The sequence below is a fragment of the Lutra lutra genome, chromosome 15, assembly GCF_902655055.1.
Source record: "Lutra lutra chromosome 15, mLutLut1.2, whole genome shotgun sequence".
Classification (NCBI taxonomy): Eukaryota; Metazoa; Chordata; class Mammalia; order Carnivora; family Mustelidae; genus Lutra; species Lutra lutra.
In genome coordinates, this window is record NC_062292.1 from 55139089 (window position 1) to 55156342 (window position 17254).

The 17254-nt window shown below is 43.0% G+C and overlaps 1 protein-coding gene across 14 annotated transcripts in view; it reads right to left on the reverse strand.

Moving 5' to 3' along the window:
* Positions 1-17254, reverse strand: part of ESRRG (estrogen related receptor gamma) — a 625647-nt gene that overhangs the window by 427751 nt on the left and 180642 nt on the right. For 8 of the 14 annotated variants that reach the window (XM_047704102.1, XM_047704103.1, XM_047704104.1 and 5 more), the window contains one exon: positions 13685-13776. The exons of the other annotated variants lie outside the window; for them this stretch is intronic. The gene's annotated coding sequence lies outside the window, so the exon portion shown is untranslated. The remainder of the gene's footprint in view (positions 1-13684; positions 13777-17254) is intronic. 14 annotated transcript variants of the gene reach the window in all.

Here is a 17254-nt window from a genome sequence, read left to right on the forward strand (position 1 = left end):
TTACCATGGCAATCCAAGGAGGGCGGCAAATACGCGAAAGGCTCGTGTCATGGCTTTTTTGTTTTTGTTGATACAGCCTGTAGCCCCAGCCTGGGTTTATTGATAGCCGGGCAGAGATGTGAATTGGGCAAACAGCAGAGCCACACGCGTAAGGTGAGAAAATGTGAAACTCAATTATGTACCCGAGATACTGTTTTCAATTGTCCCTCAGTCCCCGGCCTGCCTTATTCAATAGATAATAAAAGTGCACTGTCTTCCTTATGTATATTTACATCTCGCAGCTCTCCCCAGCACATGTCAAAGCTTCCTGATTTTCTTCTCTATCATCAACCCCTATCTAGAGGATTATACTCGAGAAGATTTCCAGGTCATCGCAACAGGTCACTTTTCTGAGCCACCTTATCAGGGAATAGGAACCACATGCAGTTCTCTTGCAGGGAAACAAAGAATCCACTTGGTTTTGTGATTTAAACAGGACAGCAAAACAGCCTTTATTACTGTTGTTACACAAAACATGTTGAGACCAGCAAGACAGCAGCCGCAGCCCTGAGGACTATTTCAACTTTATACCTCCTAAGGTCATTCTCAAATAAAAGAGAATACGCCCCTCAGTTTTTGTTTTGGATTTGGGGGGTTTGTTTTGTCCCTTTTTTTTTTTAAAGCAGTCTCCCTCTTTTCCTGGTTTGTTTAAAATGGGCCTGCTGTTCAACATTCACGATCTCCTTGGGACAAAAGATTGCAAGCCAAGCAAGAGAACAAGGCCACATAAACAACTCCACATCCTTTCAGGCAACCCTGAGATCCAGTACACCTCTACGAGCAAAACCCAGGAATGAATGGAACAGTGTTTCCCAGGCTTGTCAGACCCAGATGGCATCTCCGGCACTTGTTACAGTACAGAGTGCCAGGCTCCTGCCCTGCGGACTCTGCTTCAGCAGCTCTGGGCACCTCTGGGAAACACTGAAACAAGAAGGATGACTGCAGGAAACACCGAAACAAGATGGACGCCTGCAGGAAACACCGAAACAAGATGGACGCCTGCAGGAAACACCAAAACAAGATGGACGCCTGCAGGAAACACCGAAACAAGATGGGTACCACTGGGAAACATTGAAAAACAAGATGGACACCTCCGGGAAACACTGAAACAAGATGGAGGCCTCCAGGAAACGCTGAACAACCAAGGTGTTCTGAGGGGCACAATGCTCCTTCATCAAGGAGTAAAGAATTAAATCTAGAGTCAAAGAACCTAAGGAACTGTTTCTGGCTTGTTCTGCTACACAGCCAGCTTCCCACCCAGGCAAACTGAGAACACCCATGGGAAGGAGTTATTGCATGCATATTCACGTGGTTCCTGCACTCCTCAAATCCAAATACCGGGAGGTTTGGTAATGTTTATTCGCCATGGAAGGGGAAGAGAGGAAGTTCTGATGGGCTTTTACTTTTATTTTTTAACTAAAAGTAATAGGAGAGAAACTAGCCATTTAAAACTCAGGTGAATGAACTGGCTCCTTTGGGGGTTAGGGGTGGTGGTGGGAGCTGAAAGGGACACCACACTCACAGCAGTAGTCTGAGATTCCAAAAAAAAAAAAAAAAAAAAAAAAAAGGATAATGATTCACTTAATGGCAGGGACAGTAGCTCAAAATGTTGAAAGAAGCATATAATATTTCCCCTGGGGGATCTGAAGGTAGCAAGGTAGGTGACAAAAAGGCTGGAGGACGGAGGTCGAGAAGGGAGCTTTCATCTGCTCAAATGAGTAGCCAGAGAGCAGGCAGAAGGCTGAACACAGCTACTGTCACCAAGCTGGCTTCCCCCCCCCCCCCCCCCGCAAGAGAATAGCTCACCACAATTACGCTAGCTCATGGACGCTCTGCCTCACTGGAATACAACTTGTTGGGGGATTAGTGTCTAGAGAGAAATTCTCAAATAAGCTTTTACTAAAAGACCAGATGCCTAGCTATGGCAACTGCTTCTTTTTAATTCCAAAAGCAATCTGTGCCATAACCCAATAGTTCTGCCCTCTGATAACGGAGTAAAATCTAATACTGTTCCTGAAATTTTATAGACATTCCTCTTTCTAAGGACATGAATAGTATATATACACTGTTCAAAGGCTCCATTTTTCTCTTTTGTAGCAAAATCGCAAGAGCCTATGGGAGAGCAGAGCCTGGGGCAATGTTCCTTTTTGCTTTAGAAGCCACCTGCTAATCACCTGCAAATAATAACAGACTACAAGGGAGACAGCCCAGAGATGGCCCCTCACCATCGTGAAGGGCAAGGGTTAAGTAGAAACAAAGTGAAGGAGGCTTTCCTGGCCTGAGGGGGCTCTGCAGAGTGACCATGAACGCTTCCCCAAGGACGGATGCAAGGGGCCCAAGGAGCACCAGTTAAAGATCAGAGGCAACTTGAAATGGGCCAATGAGCTGGACTTCTGAAGTAGAAAGAAAAAAAAAAAGGATGCCTCCAGAAAGGTAACACAATCTCAGTGCCAGCAGGCTCTTGGAAAGTGACTTGCTCTGCTCTAGGCTGAGAGGTTGAGCTTGCTGGGTAGGGCCCCTAATGAGCCCCTCTCATTAAGCTGCTTGCAGAGAAAGAATGGCCCTCTTTCTCTGGGCGGCCAGGCCAGCATCACACTGGACAATGGCATGACGAAAATGGAGCTGCCGGATCATGAAGGAGAACACTCGCTTCAAACAGGATGCAGCAAAATCTGACTATTCTTTAACCCGGGAGAACCTAGGGCAGACAATTCAAAGGGCATTAAAGGCTTAGGAAAACTGTAACTGAGAAGTCGTTAAGGGAAAAGAGTTTAATCCAGTTCCTATCTTTAACTGAGAGAACACTCAGGCATCCAAGGGATTTTGATGGAATGAGTATGAATAATTATTTTCCAGCTGCTGAAAAGTCAAGGAGAAGAAAAGGGCCCACACTAGTCTCGCTGAAAAAAAAAGAGAAAGTCTTGAACATCTTCATGTGGCGCCTCATGGTGGCTGTGGAATCTCTTCCTGTGCACTGTAATGAACTACAGAATAGATACCCATTGATCTCATAGCACTGAGGGCTTTTCCTGCACGAAAATTGCTGAACGGCTTTGAACTGAGACTTCACTGGCTCCCCAGTGCCCTATGGAGCCAAACTCCCCTTCATCTTCCATCCAGCTCTCCCCTCTTTCTCCTAGATGATGTCTCCTTTTGTTCTGCCCTTTCTCATTCATCCCTGTCTGCCATTTTGATAACAAGGAAAGGGGAAAAAATGAGTCTCTCTCCAACTACTTCTCAAGATTTACTACCATGTGAAGTTCTTGGCATGTATCTCCATTACCCTGTTCACCTCAGGGCTGCCATGGCCCAGTGGAAGCATTTCTTTTCCCTCCTGTCTAGTCTCTATGTGCTTGGACGTTTTTGTTGACTTTGCCATGCACATGGAAGATTCCTCAATCTATTCTTTCTTTGCCTTGAATCTACCAGGCTTGGTGCCACTGACCAGCCCCAGGTACTAGAGTACATGATAGATTTTGTATCTAAGACTTAAAATAATGGTCTCCAGTGAAAACAGCTCCCCTGGATATCCACTGATTAATGAATGGAAAAACAAGACATGAAATATACATACAATGGACTACGATTCAGCTCGAGAAGGGGGCAAGATTCAGATATATGCTACAACATGGCCTTTGAACACGTTATGCTGAATGAATAACCCAGACTGAAAAGGACAGATACTCTATGTTTCCACTTATGAGGTACCTTGAGTAATCAAATTTCATAGAGTCAGAAAGTAGCATGGCGGATGCTAGAGGCCGGAGGGGGCGGGGTGAGCAATCATTGTTTAATAGGTACAGAGTTTCTGTTTGAGATGATGAAAAAGTTCTAGGCGTGGGTGGTGGTAAGAATGGACTGCTGCAAAACCATGCTTAGGTACTTAATGCTACGGAAATGTACATTTAGCAATGGTTAAAATGCTGGGGGGGACAAACAATCGTCCAAATCTGTGTATGAATGCTCAAGTCACACCTAAATCAAGCCTGACTATACTTAGTTTCAGAAAAAGCACAGCAGGCTCTGTCACCAACTGGAGGTGAAACTTTAAAATTTTCCTTCTTTCTTTCCTTCCTTCCTTCCTTCCTTCCTTCCCTTCCTCCCTTCCTTCTTTCCTTGTTTCCTTCCCTCAAGAGATATTTCCCAGCAACCACTCTGTGCCAGTACAGTAATCAAAGATGGGACCAAACAATTTCCAGGGGGTGCCTGGGTGGCTCAGTCAGCTAAGCATTCAACCCTTGGTTTCAGCTCAGGTTGTGATCTCAGGATTGTGAGATCCAGCACCACCTGAGGCTCCAGGCTTAAGATTCTCTCTACCTTCCTCTTCCTCTGCCCCTCCCCTACCCTCTTTCTCTCATATAAACTCTCTCTCTCTCTTAAAAAAATAAATAAATAAAAGTAAAAAATATATTAAAAAATAAAAAAGAATTTCCAATCTAGAAAGCAACAGTCAAGAAGCAACTATAATGTCCCACGTAAGTTAAGAAACAGACACACGTTCGGGAACAAGTAAACCTTCCCAAGGAAGGGATGCCTTAAATATATGGTTTTTTGAGCACAGACCTAGAATTTGAATAGGAGTTAGGCAAATAACAGACTGTATAGAAGAACATTCCAGACGGTGAACTGCAGGTATGAACGAGAAAGGACAGCCAGGTGTGGGGGATATCCATAAAGCAGTTTGGCTTGGCTGGAGTAGAGGGAGAGCAGAGAGGCTTGTGATGAGGCCTGCTCAGAGGTGACATGAAACACTTCAGACTTTTTCCCTGAATGCCAGATGAGAATCCTGAACCAGACCTCCCCGGTCTCTTCCTGGACGCCATTCAACTGCAAAGATGCTAAATGTACTCCCTTTCCAAGCACAACTGTCTTGACTGTTAGGCCGCGATCCTCCCTGTGTCCTCACAGAAACTGTGCCTGATTCCCCTCGCCCCAGACCCCCCCTCCCCCCAACGACACCATGTCATTCTTACCTCCCTCCCCCAGTTATTAGGCCCCTCATGGCTTCCCTGGCTCTCTCTCCTGTCTACATCCAGGATTGACATCCTCACCACTGTCCTCACAAACATGCTGCCAAGTTGATGACGTAATCTTCCTCTCTGACTCACATTCCCTCTGAAGAACCTTTCTCTGACTCACTTCTCCCTCTTCATAAATATCCTTCTTCTTCTCCTGCCACTTTAATCTCTCTTCTTACTCTCTCTTTCTGATTCAGATCCTCTCCGGCCTCTTCTGCATCCATATTGCTCTTTGGCCACCAAAGGCCAAGGAACATGTGAGTGTGGCCCATTTCCAATTCATTCTGTCGAACTTCACCTGGGCCTGCAGCCATGAGTACGAGGTGATCCACTCATCTGTGCCCAGTGCTCTCCCGGGCTCACTTCCTTCGGAGGTTTATTTGGAATTATGCTCTTCTCAAGCTCCTATTCCCTTATTTTAAGGAAATGGCTCTGTACGCCATTTATTTTGTGCATTCCTTCATCCTGCACCTTCTCTTGCCTTCGCTGTCCACGGGTCTGTTTCTGCAAATGGGCTTTGTCTTCCAGCCCTTTTTTTAAGGGAGGAAGGGACTTCTCTGTATTCAAATAGAATATGACCAAGAAGCAGAACATGGTTCTTGCCCTTATAGAAATTTCAACCTAGTCAGGAACATGGTCCCTATATACTTTGTTGTTTTAGGATGAACACATAGCTAGATCGCTATCTATGTCATTAGAACATATATCACTGTATGTCATTATAAAACACACTTTCCACTTTGTTGCCTTAGGATAAGCCTGAAATGGTGCTAGGAAAAGTTTCAACATCAAGGTTTCTTCTCGCTGAAGAAGTCAGGGGAGGCTGTGGAAGAGAGACAGTGTGTAAGCTGGACTTGAAGGGTATTTGGGATTCCACGAGGCCTGACAAAGATTTGTGGAGGGGTCCCAGAGAGAAGGAACCACAAGTGTGAGGCAAGTAGGGCAAACACACAAGGTCCGACAATGGTTCTGTGTTTTCTTAGTGAAGAACAGAAGAACACGATGATGTGTGAAAACCAGAAGCAGGTGATGAGACAAAGCTGTGGAGATTTCACTGCCACGTTGGTCAGATTCATTATATATAATGGGATATTATTCTGGAGTGGCCTGCAGTGAGCCTTGAAAGTTGAAAGGCTGAAGGCCAAGTTCAGTGAGCAGGCACCTATCACCATCTGGCCCCAGAGTAACTAGAGGAAGGCACATGACTATGAAGGACGATATGCACATTCCTCCCAACCCTCAAACAGATTCCTGTCCCTCTTTGTCCCATCCCCAACCTTGTAGGTCAAAGTGTTTCCCACCCTTATTGAATTATGATTTAGCTTCTTTAATCCCACACTCAGAGGTTTCATTTTCTTCAGCTTAAAATTACCTTTCCTGTCCGTAAAGTAATATCTACTCTTTGTGGAAATTTTGAGAAATTCAGAAAAATAGCTCTCCTCTGATACTAAAAATGGTTTCCCTTGACCCACGCCATGAAAACACATGGCCCTTCTTTCCCTGTCCCGTCAAACATACTGCCATCTCAAAGTGGCCAAGTCTCCTTAACTTGCCATTTCCCTCAGCTGGGAAACCTAGCTACCACTGCTACCTCAGCTTAAAGGTTCACCTCAGATGTCAACCCATCAAGAAGCCCAGCTGCACCCCCTTCCCCCTCCACCCTACTGATCAAGGTATCTCTTTGGGATTCTCATGGCTCTGGGGGTACCTCTTTCTTAGTAAGAGCTCTAACCCAATGAAATGGAAATATCCACTCTGCAGACATCTTCACAACTAGTCTATGAGCTGTGTGGATCAAGTATTAGGTGCAAAAAACATGTAGGAGGCTTAGAATAAAATTACTACTGTTTTTTCTTTCTTTTGAGGGAGAAGGATCAAACTAAGCAAGATAGAAAAATGTGAAGCCACAAAAAATAAAACAAAAAATATTCAACCACTCCTCCTTGATGATAATCGAAAGCAAAATGAAAAGGTAAAAATGGGGAAAGTTTTTCGTAACATTGAAGAGGGGTTAATGTTTTAGAGTGCAAGAAGTTTCAACAAATAAGGAAAATGATGACTATTTCAACAGGAAAAAACTGGCAACAGAATAAGAAAGTGCAAATTCACTAAAAAAGATACAAACAACCAATAAAAATTAAGATGTTCAGCTTCATTAATAGTTTTTAAAATGCAAATTAAATAACTATAATATACCACTTCCCAATAATAAATTGGTAAAAAATGTGAGTCTCATAGCACTCTGGCTAACTAGGAAATGGGTGTTTATAGAAGGTTGGTAGAAGTGATATATTATATAATTTTTAAATAATCCACCGACAATTTATTGTAAAACTATTCCAGCTCAGCAATCCTACTTCTAGCTCTCTCTCCTATGTAAATAAGAACATGAGAACTAAGGACATATATAGCATTACTGAAGTGACACCAAAACCGGGCTAAATGTTCATCAATAAGAAAATAGGGTATGTTCATTTAAGAGGATGTTAACTATTGACTCACCTGAAAAGATGCATATTTGTGTAACAAGTAACTTACAGGCTGATATGTGGCATGTTGCATTGTTTTAGTTGGAAACAAAACTAGTTAGATAGATATCTCTATAATCACTGGAATATGTAGAAAAGCTATTAATACACTGTGAATAGTGACGACTTCTGGGTGTGTGTAGTAAAGGAAAACTATGCTTCATCCACCAATTTTCTCTGTTTTCCCCCCAACAAAATATATTTTTTAACTTTGCCATATGTATCTTTATCTTTAGCACTTTGCATTCCTCACCGTAGATGCTCAGCAAATGTTGGTCAAAGAGAAATAGTTTCCAGATGATCATGAATTCTTAGAAATCTATCAATTTCATCCATTTGCAAACCTAGCATTGGCCATAGATCACCGTAGACTTGTTTTGTTTGTTTCCTGGCTGAATTATTAATAGTACCCCCTTCACTCCCAAAGTGATCAATTGGGATGAGAAATTACATGGTTACCATTATAAAATCTCACAGAAGCCCGTGGTGGTGTTGATTAGCAACTCCTTCCCCAAACCCTCCCCACCTTATCTTCATGACACCGGATGTACGCTATGCCCACCCATATTTCTCTTCCCTTTCCAATTGCTCATTCTCTCCGTCACGGATTCTTTTTCTTGGTTTTCTCCCTAATGCTTACTTTTTCCCTAAAGCTCTTCTTTCTCTGCCTAATCCACGTGATGATGAATATTTTCTCACGACCACGCACATGGGTTTTCTCTATTTTGGTCTTGGACTCCTTCTCTAAGCTGATCTGCTAAGGGAACCTTGTCCCTTAGATTCCCCACACCCCAAATTTTAATTGTCTACAACCGAAGGAGTTCCCTTCTCTCTCCTAAATGATCCTGCCTTTATTAGTTCGGTTTCTCAGAAATGCTCCAGGTGGCGAGTCCTCATCGGATGTCATGTCTGCATGGAACAGCAGCAGACCAGAGTGAGCCCCTGGGGGGAACCGCCTGAATCCTTTACTTGGCGGGAGTCCAGCACTTCTTCGTACCCAGTCTCCCCATTTAAAAATGCGATAATAGGGGGCGCCTGGGTGGCTCAGTGGGTTAAAGCCTCTGCCTTCGGCTCAGGTCATGATCCCGGGGTGCTGGGATTGAGCCCCGTGTCAGGCTCTATGCTCGGTGGGGAGCCTGCTTCCCTCCGTCCCCCTCTCTGCCTGCTTGTGATCTCTGTCTGTCAAATGAGTGAATAGAATCTTTAAAAAAAAAAAAGAAAGAAAGAAAGAAAAAGTATGATGATAGTTAGGGCATCCGGGTGGCTCAGTTGGTTAAGCGTCTGCCTTCGGCTCAGGTCATGATCCTGGGGTCCTGGGATGGAGCCCCGGATCAGACTCCCGGCTCAGCAGAGAGCCTGCTTCTCCCTCTCCCCCCTGCCCATGCTCCCTCTCTCACTCGCTCACTCTCTCTCAAATAAATAAAATCTAAAAAAAGAAAAATAAAATAAAATGGGATAATAAAAACTACTTGATGGGGCTACTTTTAGGATGAAATGATTCACCATATTTGAAGCACTTAGAAAGTGTGAGGGCACATACCAAGAATTACAGAAGTGTAAGCTATTATTCTGTTTTAAAGTGTTCTATCGTGAACGTGTATTAGAATAATAATAACATGTGTTAAAAATAGCCAGCGGCTCCCAGTGATTTCTCCATCACTGGGAACCACGTATGTAACATAATGCCCTGCTCTTCAATAAGAGAAAAGCATGGTCCTGAAGTAACCTTGCCCTCTGGTATGTGTCCTCTCATGCCTTCCAGGTCTTAAGCCCCACTCCCGCCCCTCCTCTCCGTGTTTGTCTGGTCTGTCTTTAATAATCGGCTCTCAGATGAAAAAAAGCCCCCATTTTTAGCACTTGCCAATTTCTGTGGAATAAATACTCTTCCCATGCTGAGGTCAAGCAACCAACATGACATCATGGTACACGCCCCGGGGAGGAGACGGGCAGCACAGGAGAGCGGCACAGATTTTCCCCATCTGGATAGGACAGACACGCCTCAAGGGCATAGGTGATTGATTGCAGTGCAGGAGGGCAAATAATTAGGAAGTGAGAAGTTTTCAGTATTCATTACTTTTGTTTTTAATAGAATAGATTTATTGTAAGTTTATGTAATTTAATATTTAATCATATGTCATAAAAGCTGGCTCCTGGAATTTCTAGAAGTTTAACAATTAGCCTTTGGGGGTGTAAGCAAGCTCCAGCAGGCCACGGAGCCCCTACCTCAAAACTTCTCCCTTCCACTCCAGCTTTGCCTCCCTCCTGAACGGAGTGTCCTCGCTTCCCTCCACTGACCCCTGGCCTACGCACCTTGCAGTGCAAGATTACAGCCTCCACTTGCCTTCCCTTGCCCGGTGATGTCAGCATTTTTTGAAGAAGATGATAAGTTCAGCACCTAAGTATGTATTTCTTATTCTTTTCCCTGATTATTTGTGTACAATCCTTTCTCCCAACTCCGAATTAGAACATATTTGTTTCAGCCCAGCAGTTACCGCCTGAGGAAAAGGAGAGGGACTGCGTATTTGAGAATCATTTGAGAACCTGGGGGCTTCTCAAGCTTCACGTTCTCTGGCCTAATTGAAGCTGTTACTTCATCAACCACGTCTGCCTCACTCAGGTTTAGGAAGTCATTATTGTGTATGTTACAAGTCTGAGCACAGTGAATGCCTAGCACATAGTAAGCACTCAGTAGTTACTTGCCTAGTGAAGCAATCCGACATTTTAGAAGAAAAGTTAAAATTCTCTTAACTAACTTGGAATTACCTAAAAAGGCAGATTCCTTGTCAAGGTAGGTTTTTGGCTTCTTATGTGGAAGTCAAAGAATCAACAATACAGTCTTAAAGTATAATAGTGAGAGAGCAGGTTAACACGTTAGAGTATTCTTTTTGATAAAGGCAACGGAAGAAATGTCTGACCAGAGGCCAAATATTTGCACAAGCACATAACCACTCAGAGGACAGCCACTGATGCCGTTATTAATCGAAAATGACTGTTTAGAAATTCCGGCTGTCACCTTGGACACCTTGGAGACAGGTAGACGCATACACCTGTAAGTATAAATAAATATGGCGTGATCATATACTCACTGCGAAACATTTTTAAACTCCAAATGTGATGGGGAGAAGCTAATTTCATTAGAGATGATATTTAAGGAGCAAATTGTTTTTCTCCTGCTTACTTTGAAATAGCATCATAATAGTCTCTCACAGACCTCGACAAAAAAAAAAAAAAAAAAAAAGGAAAGAAAAAAAAAGAAAGAGAAGGCTAATGGACTTTATGTTCCCATGGAAATTTTGGATGACATTAAAACAGTCAAAGATAAGCACGTAAGCACTAAGGCATAAAACCTATATTTCAGGACCAGAACTGCAACATCACATCCTTTCTGAAATTAGAGTAGGGATTTCAGATTATCATTTATTCAAATCATTTGCATTCCCTGGGCTCATATCCAGAGGCATAAGTTTCCCGAGAGGCAGTTTCAAGCCTCGCTGAGGCAACCACCCCGGAGACAAGCCACACTTGCAAACTCAAGGGCTGTACGAGTGGGTCTTCCTCTTTTAATTGGTATTTATATTTGCCCCAAGAAAGAAGACTAGTTTCCAGGCAGTCTGTTTAGTGAAGAAAAAACTCCAAATTTTTGGCCTCACTTAGCCAGCAGTAAGCTTTCTGCTAATCCTAAGTCATAAATAAAAAGCATTGACAAAGACATTAAAGATGGAAACAATAAAATCGTCAGGAAGGGCAGGAAAAAGATTGCCATGATATTCCGTTTCAGATTGCAAAAAAAAAGGTATTAAAATCCCAACCATACAAAAATAGACTTGCACAATGACTTTTTCTTTTTTTTTAAGGGGGGAGTGGATTATTCCTGACTTCCGAAGATGAGTGTCTTAAAGGTTTCATTGATTAGTTGATAAGTTTGCTGGTGAATGATTAGTCGATTAGTCAGAAAGGTTTGAATTAGTTACTAGAGCTCTGCCCACATGAATAAAATGCGGGAGTGTTCCCTCTCCCACCCTCTGTGACAGATGATATCTGTTTTCTCCTGTGAGTTTGAATTTAAGAGCCACTGAAGCTCGACAACAGTATATTTTGGCTCAAATGAGCTGAAAATTGCATTCAATTTGAATTTCAAAAATGGAGGGGAGGGAGGGATGGGGGGAGACAAAAACTCTCAACACTGATCAAGTCTCCACACTTTTCAACTACTTCCTGCTGCTTAGCTGCATTCTGCCAGGCTGAGGACCTGAAACCAGGATGTGCTACAGGGAGAAAGCATCGCTGGATGCCTGCCCAGTCTGAGTTTAAAAATAAACTTTTAATAGTCAGGATCAAAGCAAACCTCACTTCTACGCACATGCTTAATGCAGAATGCAACCCACCGAAGAAATAGATTTATCTTCTCCAAACTCAAATTGGCTTTTTTTTTTTCCCTTATGTATCTTGGAGGTGATCAAGGTGAAGGTGTTTTCCCTGGGAAACTCTAGCAAGGTAAATTCGTTTCTAAATTAAAATTAATTCCTATTCAGCTCACTTAAGACCCTCATTCCTTGTCGCGGGGCTTTTTCTCCCTTCATGTGCCTCCCATGACAAAGCAATGACAAAGCAGATGTGTTCTCGAAAAGTTGAGTGAGTGGACATTGATTTTCCAAATCAAATCATATTTTGAATGCTCGAAGAAGAGAGCTGGTTATTTAAAGGAATCTTGTGATAAATTATTTTATAAATCCGAGGTATTTTTAGAGTGCCAATAGCTGCCTCTTCACGCAAAGGCACCGTGAGCATGAATTTGAAGCCCATTCCGCTTCCTTAAAGCAGGGCATACCCGCAGTCTACCAGAAGCAGATTTAAGTTATCACCAATAATTAAAACTAAACCGACGCCACACAAAACAACAGATGATATCTCAGAATCCTATAACGCAGTGATTTTGGGCCAGAACTCCGTTCTATGATCGTTTGAGCTGAAGGAGCAGAGAGAACACCAAACTCATTTCAATCCACTTCACACATGGAAACATATTCTCCCATTGCCTAAATTATTCTCAATTTGCAAATTAAGCAACTTGGGGGCCATGAAAAAGGTAATTCGACTTCTAAAGTGCCATTTTCCACATTGGAGCAAAAATCTGCCGAAGGCTGTTCCGAAAATCGGACTTGCTGCAGCGGGCTCAGTCCTGAGCAGGACCGAGAGGCATCGTGGGCGGCGGGCGAGGGCGCACGGATTTCCCGCACCCCTACTCCGCAGCAGCCTCTGCGGCCGGGAAGGGGGTAACGAATGAATAACTGGTATACCTAGGATCAGCTGACCATTTAGGGTGCGGGTCTGTCACCTTCCCCGGGCTGTGGACCCCTTTGTGAGTCAGATAGCAGCAGGGGCTGTATCCACCTAAAGACCCCTCCACCCTGTGATCCTGTTGGACGTCACCATAATGGGGCTCATAAACACAAGGGGCTGACCTGGGTCTGGTGGACCAATCGAGTAACAGGAGATGGCCAAGAACAGGAAGATGATTTTCCTTCAAAAACGATGTGAAAAAGACTTAACGTTAACGTCTAGGAATACTTGTAAAGTACCGGGTATTCAAGTGGTAACAGGAGTCATACCAAGTACCTTCACTAAGTTCACAGAAGACAGAATTAGGAAGAGAAGGCGTCTTATCTTAAGCACAGGACCCGACATAAAGAAAAATACTGTATTTTGCTTTTGGTGCATCCCCAGAGACCGGAATCAAGAAATAATCTGACCCTGATAGCCAGGCTTAAAGGTCAAAGTAGTAAATCAATAAAAACAGGTTCCTTCCAAAAGGAACCCCACAATCACCGTGATACACACTCAGTAAAGTCCCATTTGTCGGAATAGCCCCTAAAACACTCTAAAAGCATGAAAAACGACGTTTTTGCATTTTAAAAGACAGAATGAGAGAAACCTGGGAGCCTCTCCATGTGCGTGGCTGACGAGCTCCGTGCCAGGACCACCGTGAATCACAGCTATCGAGAGGGCACTTAACCCTATAATGTGCACCACCTGGCATTACAATGATATCATTTTCGAAATGAACATTAATATCTCCTACTCTTGTAGGGGACAGCTTACCTTTCAAACTGCAACAATGTTAGCGTAGGATATTTTCCTTACATCTTCATAATTTAATATTGTTTCATTGATGAGCCAGTAAATTGTCAGCTCTATTCATTTATGTGACGTGAGCAAGGATCCAACCCAAAAAAGGAAAAAAAAAGTGAGGTCAATTTCCTTGGCCGCTGCATTTAATAAAATCTCCCAGGCAATCGAGTTAAGCACACTTTAATAGCTATGGCTTCGCATGCCCTGCCTTTAGTAAGTCTTTGATTTTCCTATATATAGACTCAGAGCCGTCTTAACACTCCAACTAAGGTCCGGTCCTCATTTCTTATTTTAAGTTTTCTTCTTTCTCAGCTTTATCAGATTTATTAATCTTTAGCTCCTCTCTTATTTATAGGCTCTGGTTAGGGTTTCAATAGCAGTTTCCATGATAACTCCCATTTATAACTTTCAGGAAAAAAATTCCTACACAGGGACCAACGGATTCTCTACCTATTTCACATCAGACTCAAAATAGATGGATTTCTCCAAATATGAGGGTCCGGTTGGGTATTTCTCTAACCCTCAGAAAAGATAAAAGAGAGCAGGTTGAGAAGCATGAGTGTCCTGATGGGAAAAACATGAAGCTTCCGTTTTAAATAACTCCTCAGCGGGTTTTAGCCAAGCATGCCTTTCAAAATGCACTTCTGTTTAAGACAGAATGTTTATCAGGAGCAATTGTTAGGTGGAGCCCCATGAAGTTATCAACGTTCTACCGATCTTGATGGACACACAAGGAGATGCCATGTGATTCAACGGAACATCTCTCCCATCTTTACCCTCCTCTAAAAGACAACTCTTCAGAGCAACAATGTGGCCCCTTTGGACATCCAGGGAAATTCGCGGTGGGCTTGCAGCCCAAGGAAGGGGGAAGGAGGAGAGAGAAGGATGTGAGCAACGGAGAAATGGAGGGCCTCGAACAATTTTATCTGGTAGATGCTCCAGTGCAGTTTATTAAGTGAAAGATGTAGAAACTCATTCATCAGGTGGCAGTGGGCCCTTTTCTGTCACGCCCCTTGAGGCATGAATGTGGTAGCTGTAGCCTTTGGGGAGTGAACACTTCAAAGAGATACCTAAAGATTCTCGAGAAGGAGCTCTGAATCACGCTCATGGAAGACACACCTCACACTCGCAGCTTTTGCCCTTTTCTTTAAAGAATGAAGTTAAAAGTAAACCGCTTGACAATTAAGCAAGTTGAGGTTTCATTTCCAACTTGACCTTAGTACCCCCAGACTACAATAAAGCAACTGGAAGCCAACTCTGATCATTGGCTTTCATGCTAAAGAGGAACAACGTGATTACTGGAAGACAAGGGATAATCTGAAAATAAATTCTTGCAGACGGTGAGAGCCGAAGATCTACTAAGCCCAGAGACCAAGAAGGTTTGCAGTGGAGACTGGAAGTTGGCGGAGTCTAGAATCAGGAAAGAAAGGTGCTTTTCAGATAAAAACAGGAGGACATTTCCAGGACAACCAATAAACAAGAAACAAGGTAAGATGACTCGAACGTGGGAATTCAACCCTATTTATTTCCTGGGACTGTGAACACAGGAGACCTGTTAAAAAGCCGTAATTTGTTTAAGTCTAAGGAAACATGAGGAGAGAACCCACCCAACAGACACCATGGGGTAAGAAGTCTGAGGGGAACTAATTTAGGGTGTTACTTTTTTTTTTTTTTTTAAGGAAGCTTTCAACTCAGGAAGTACAAGCATACCTTGGAGATACCGCCCGTGGGTTCCAGACCACGACTGTGAGCCAGAATTGCAAGGAAGCGAGTCAAAGGGATTTTTCATTTTCCCGGAGCATATAAAGGTTACGTTTATACTACATGTCATCTGTTAAGAAGTAGCATTATGTCTAAAAAACTATGGATATACCCTTTTATAAAAATACCTTATTGCCAAAAAATGCTAACCATCATCTGAGTTTTTAGCAGGTCATAATTTCTTTGTGGTAGAGGGTCTCAGTGTTGATGGCTGCTGACTGGTCAGAGTGGTGGCGGCTGAAGGCTGAGGCGGCTGAGACAATGGCTTAAAATAAGCTCATGAAGTTTGCCGCATCAGTTGTCTCTTCCTTTCACAAACGATCTCTCTGTGGCATGTGATGTTGTTTGACAGCGTTTTACCCGCAGTAGAACTTCTTTCAAAATCGGAGTCAATCTTCCCATACCCCTGCCTCTACTTCATCAACTAAGCTTATGAAACATTCTAAACCATTTCTTGTCCTTTCAAATCTTCGTAGTATCTTCAGCACCTTTACCAGGACTAGATTCCATCTCAAGAAACCACCTTCTTTGCTCTGACACAAAAAAGCAACCTGTCATCCGCTCAAGTTTTATCACGAGGTTACACAATTCAGTTCCATCTTCAGGCTCCACTTCTAATTCTGGTTCTCTTGCTACTTCTACCATATTTGCAGCTACTTCTTCCAGTGAAGTCTTCAGCTCCTCAAAGTCATCCATGGGAGCTGGAATCAACTTCCTCCAAACACTTGTTAAGTGTTTGGGTGTTAAGTGTTAAGTGTTTGTAATACATGTATTACAAATGTTTTCCCATGTATTACATGGGAAATGTATTTTCCCATGTATTACAAATGTTCTTAATGGCATCTAGAACGGTGAATCTGTTCCAAATGTTTCCATTTATTTTGCCAGATCAATCAGAGGAATCATTATTTATGGCAGCTGTAGCCTTATAAAATCTATTTATTTTCCTTTTTTTTTTTTTTTGAGAGAGAGAGAGAGAGAGCCTGAGTGCAAAGGTCATGTGTGTTGGGAGGGGGGCACCAGTAGAGGCAGAGGGAGAGGGAGAGAGAGAATCTTAAGCAGGCTACACACTCAGTATGGAGTCTGACATGAGGTTCAATCTCATGACCCTGAGATCATGACCTGAACCAAAATCAGGAGTCAGGACCTGAGCCAAAATCAAGAGTCAGAGGCTTAAATGACTGAGGCACCAAGACAACCCATAAAATGTATTTGTTAAATAATAAGAGTCAAAAGTCAAAATAACTCCTTGACCCATGGGCTGCAGAACAGATGTTGTGTTCACAGGCATGAAAACATTAATCTCGTCCATCTCCATCAGAGCTCTTGGGTGACCTGGTGCATAGTCAATACAGAATCATATTGTGAAGGGAATCTTTTTCCCTGAGCAGTAGGGTCACAACAGCACTCTTAAAATATTCAGTAAACCATGTTGTAAGAAGATGTGCCACCATCCAGGCTTTACTGTTCCACTAGGAGAGCACAGGCAGAGTAGACTAAGCATAATTCTTAAGAGGCCTAGGATTTGCAGAATAGTGAATGAGCACTGGTTTCAACTTCAAGTCACCAACTGCATGAGCCCCTACCAAGAAAGTCAGCCTGTCCTTTAAACCTATGAAGCCAAGCATTGACTTCTCCTCTCTAGCTATGAAAGTCCTCAATGGCATCTTTTGCTAAGAAAAAGCTGTTTTATCGACATTAAAAATCTGCTGTTTGGCATAGCCACCATCACATAGTTAGACCTCCTGGATTACTTGCTGCAGTTTCTGAACTGAAATC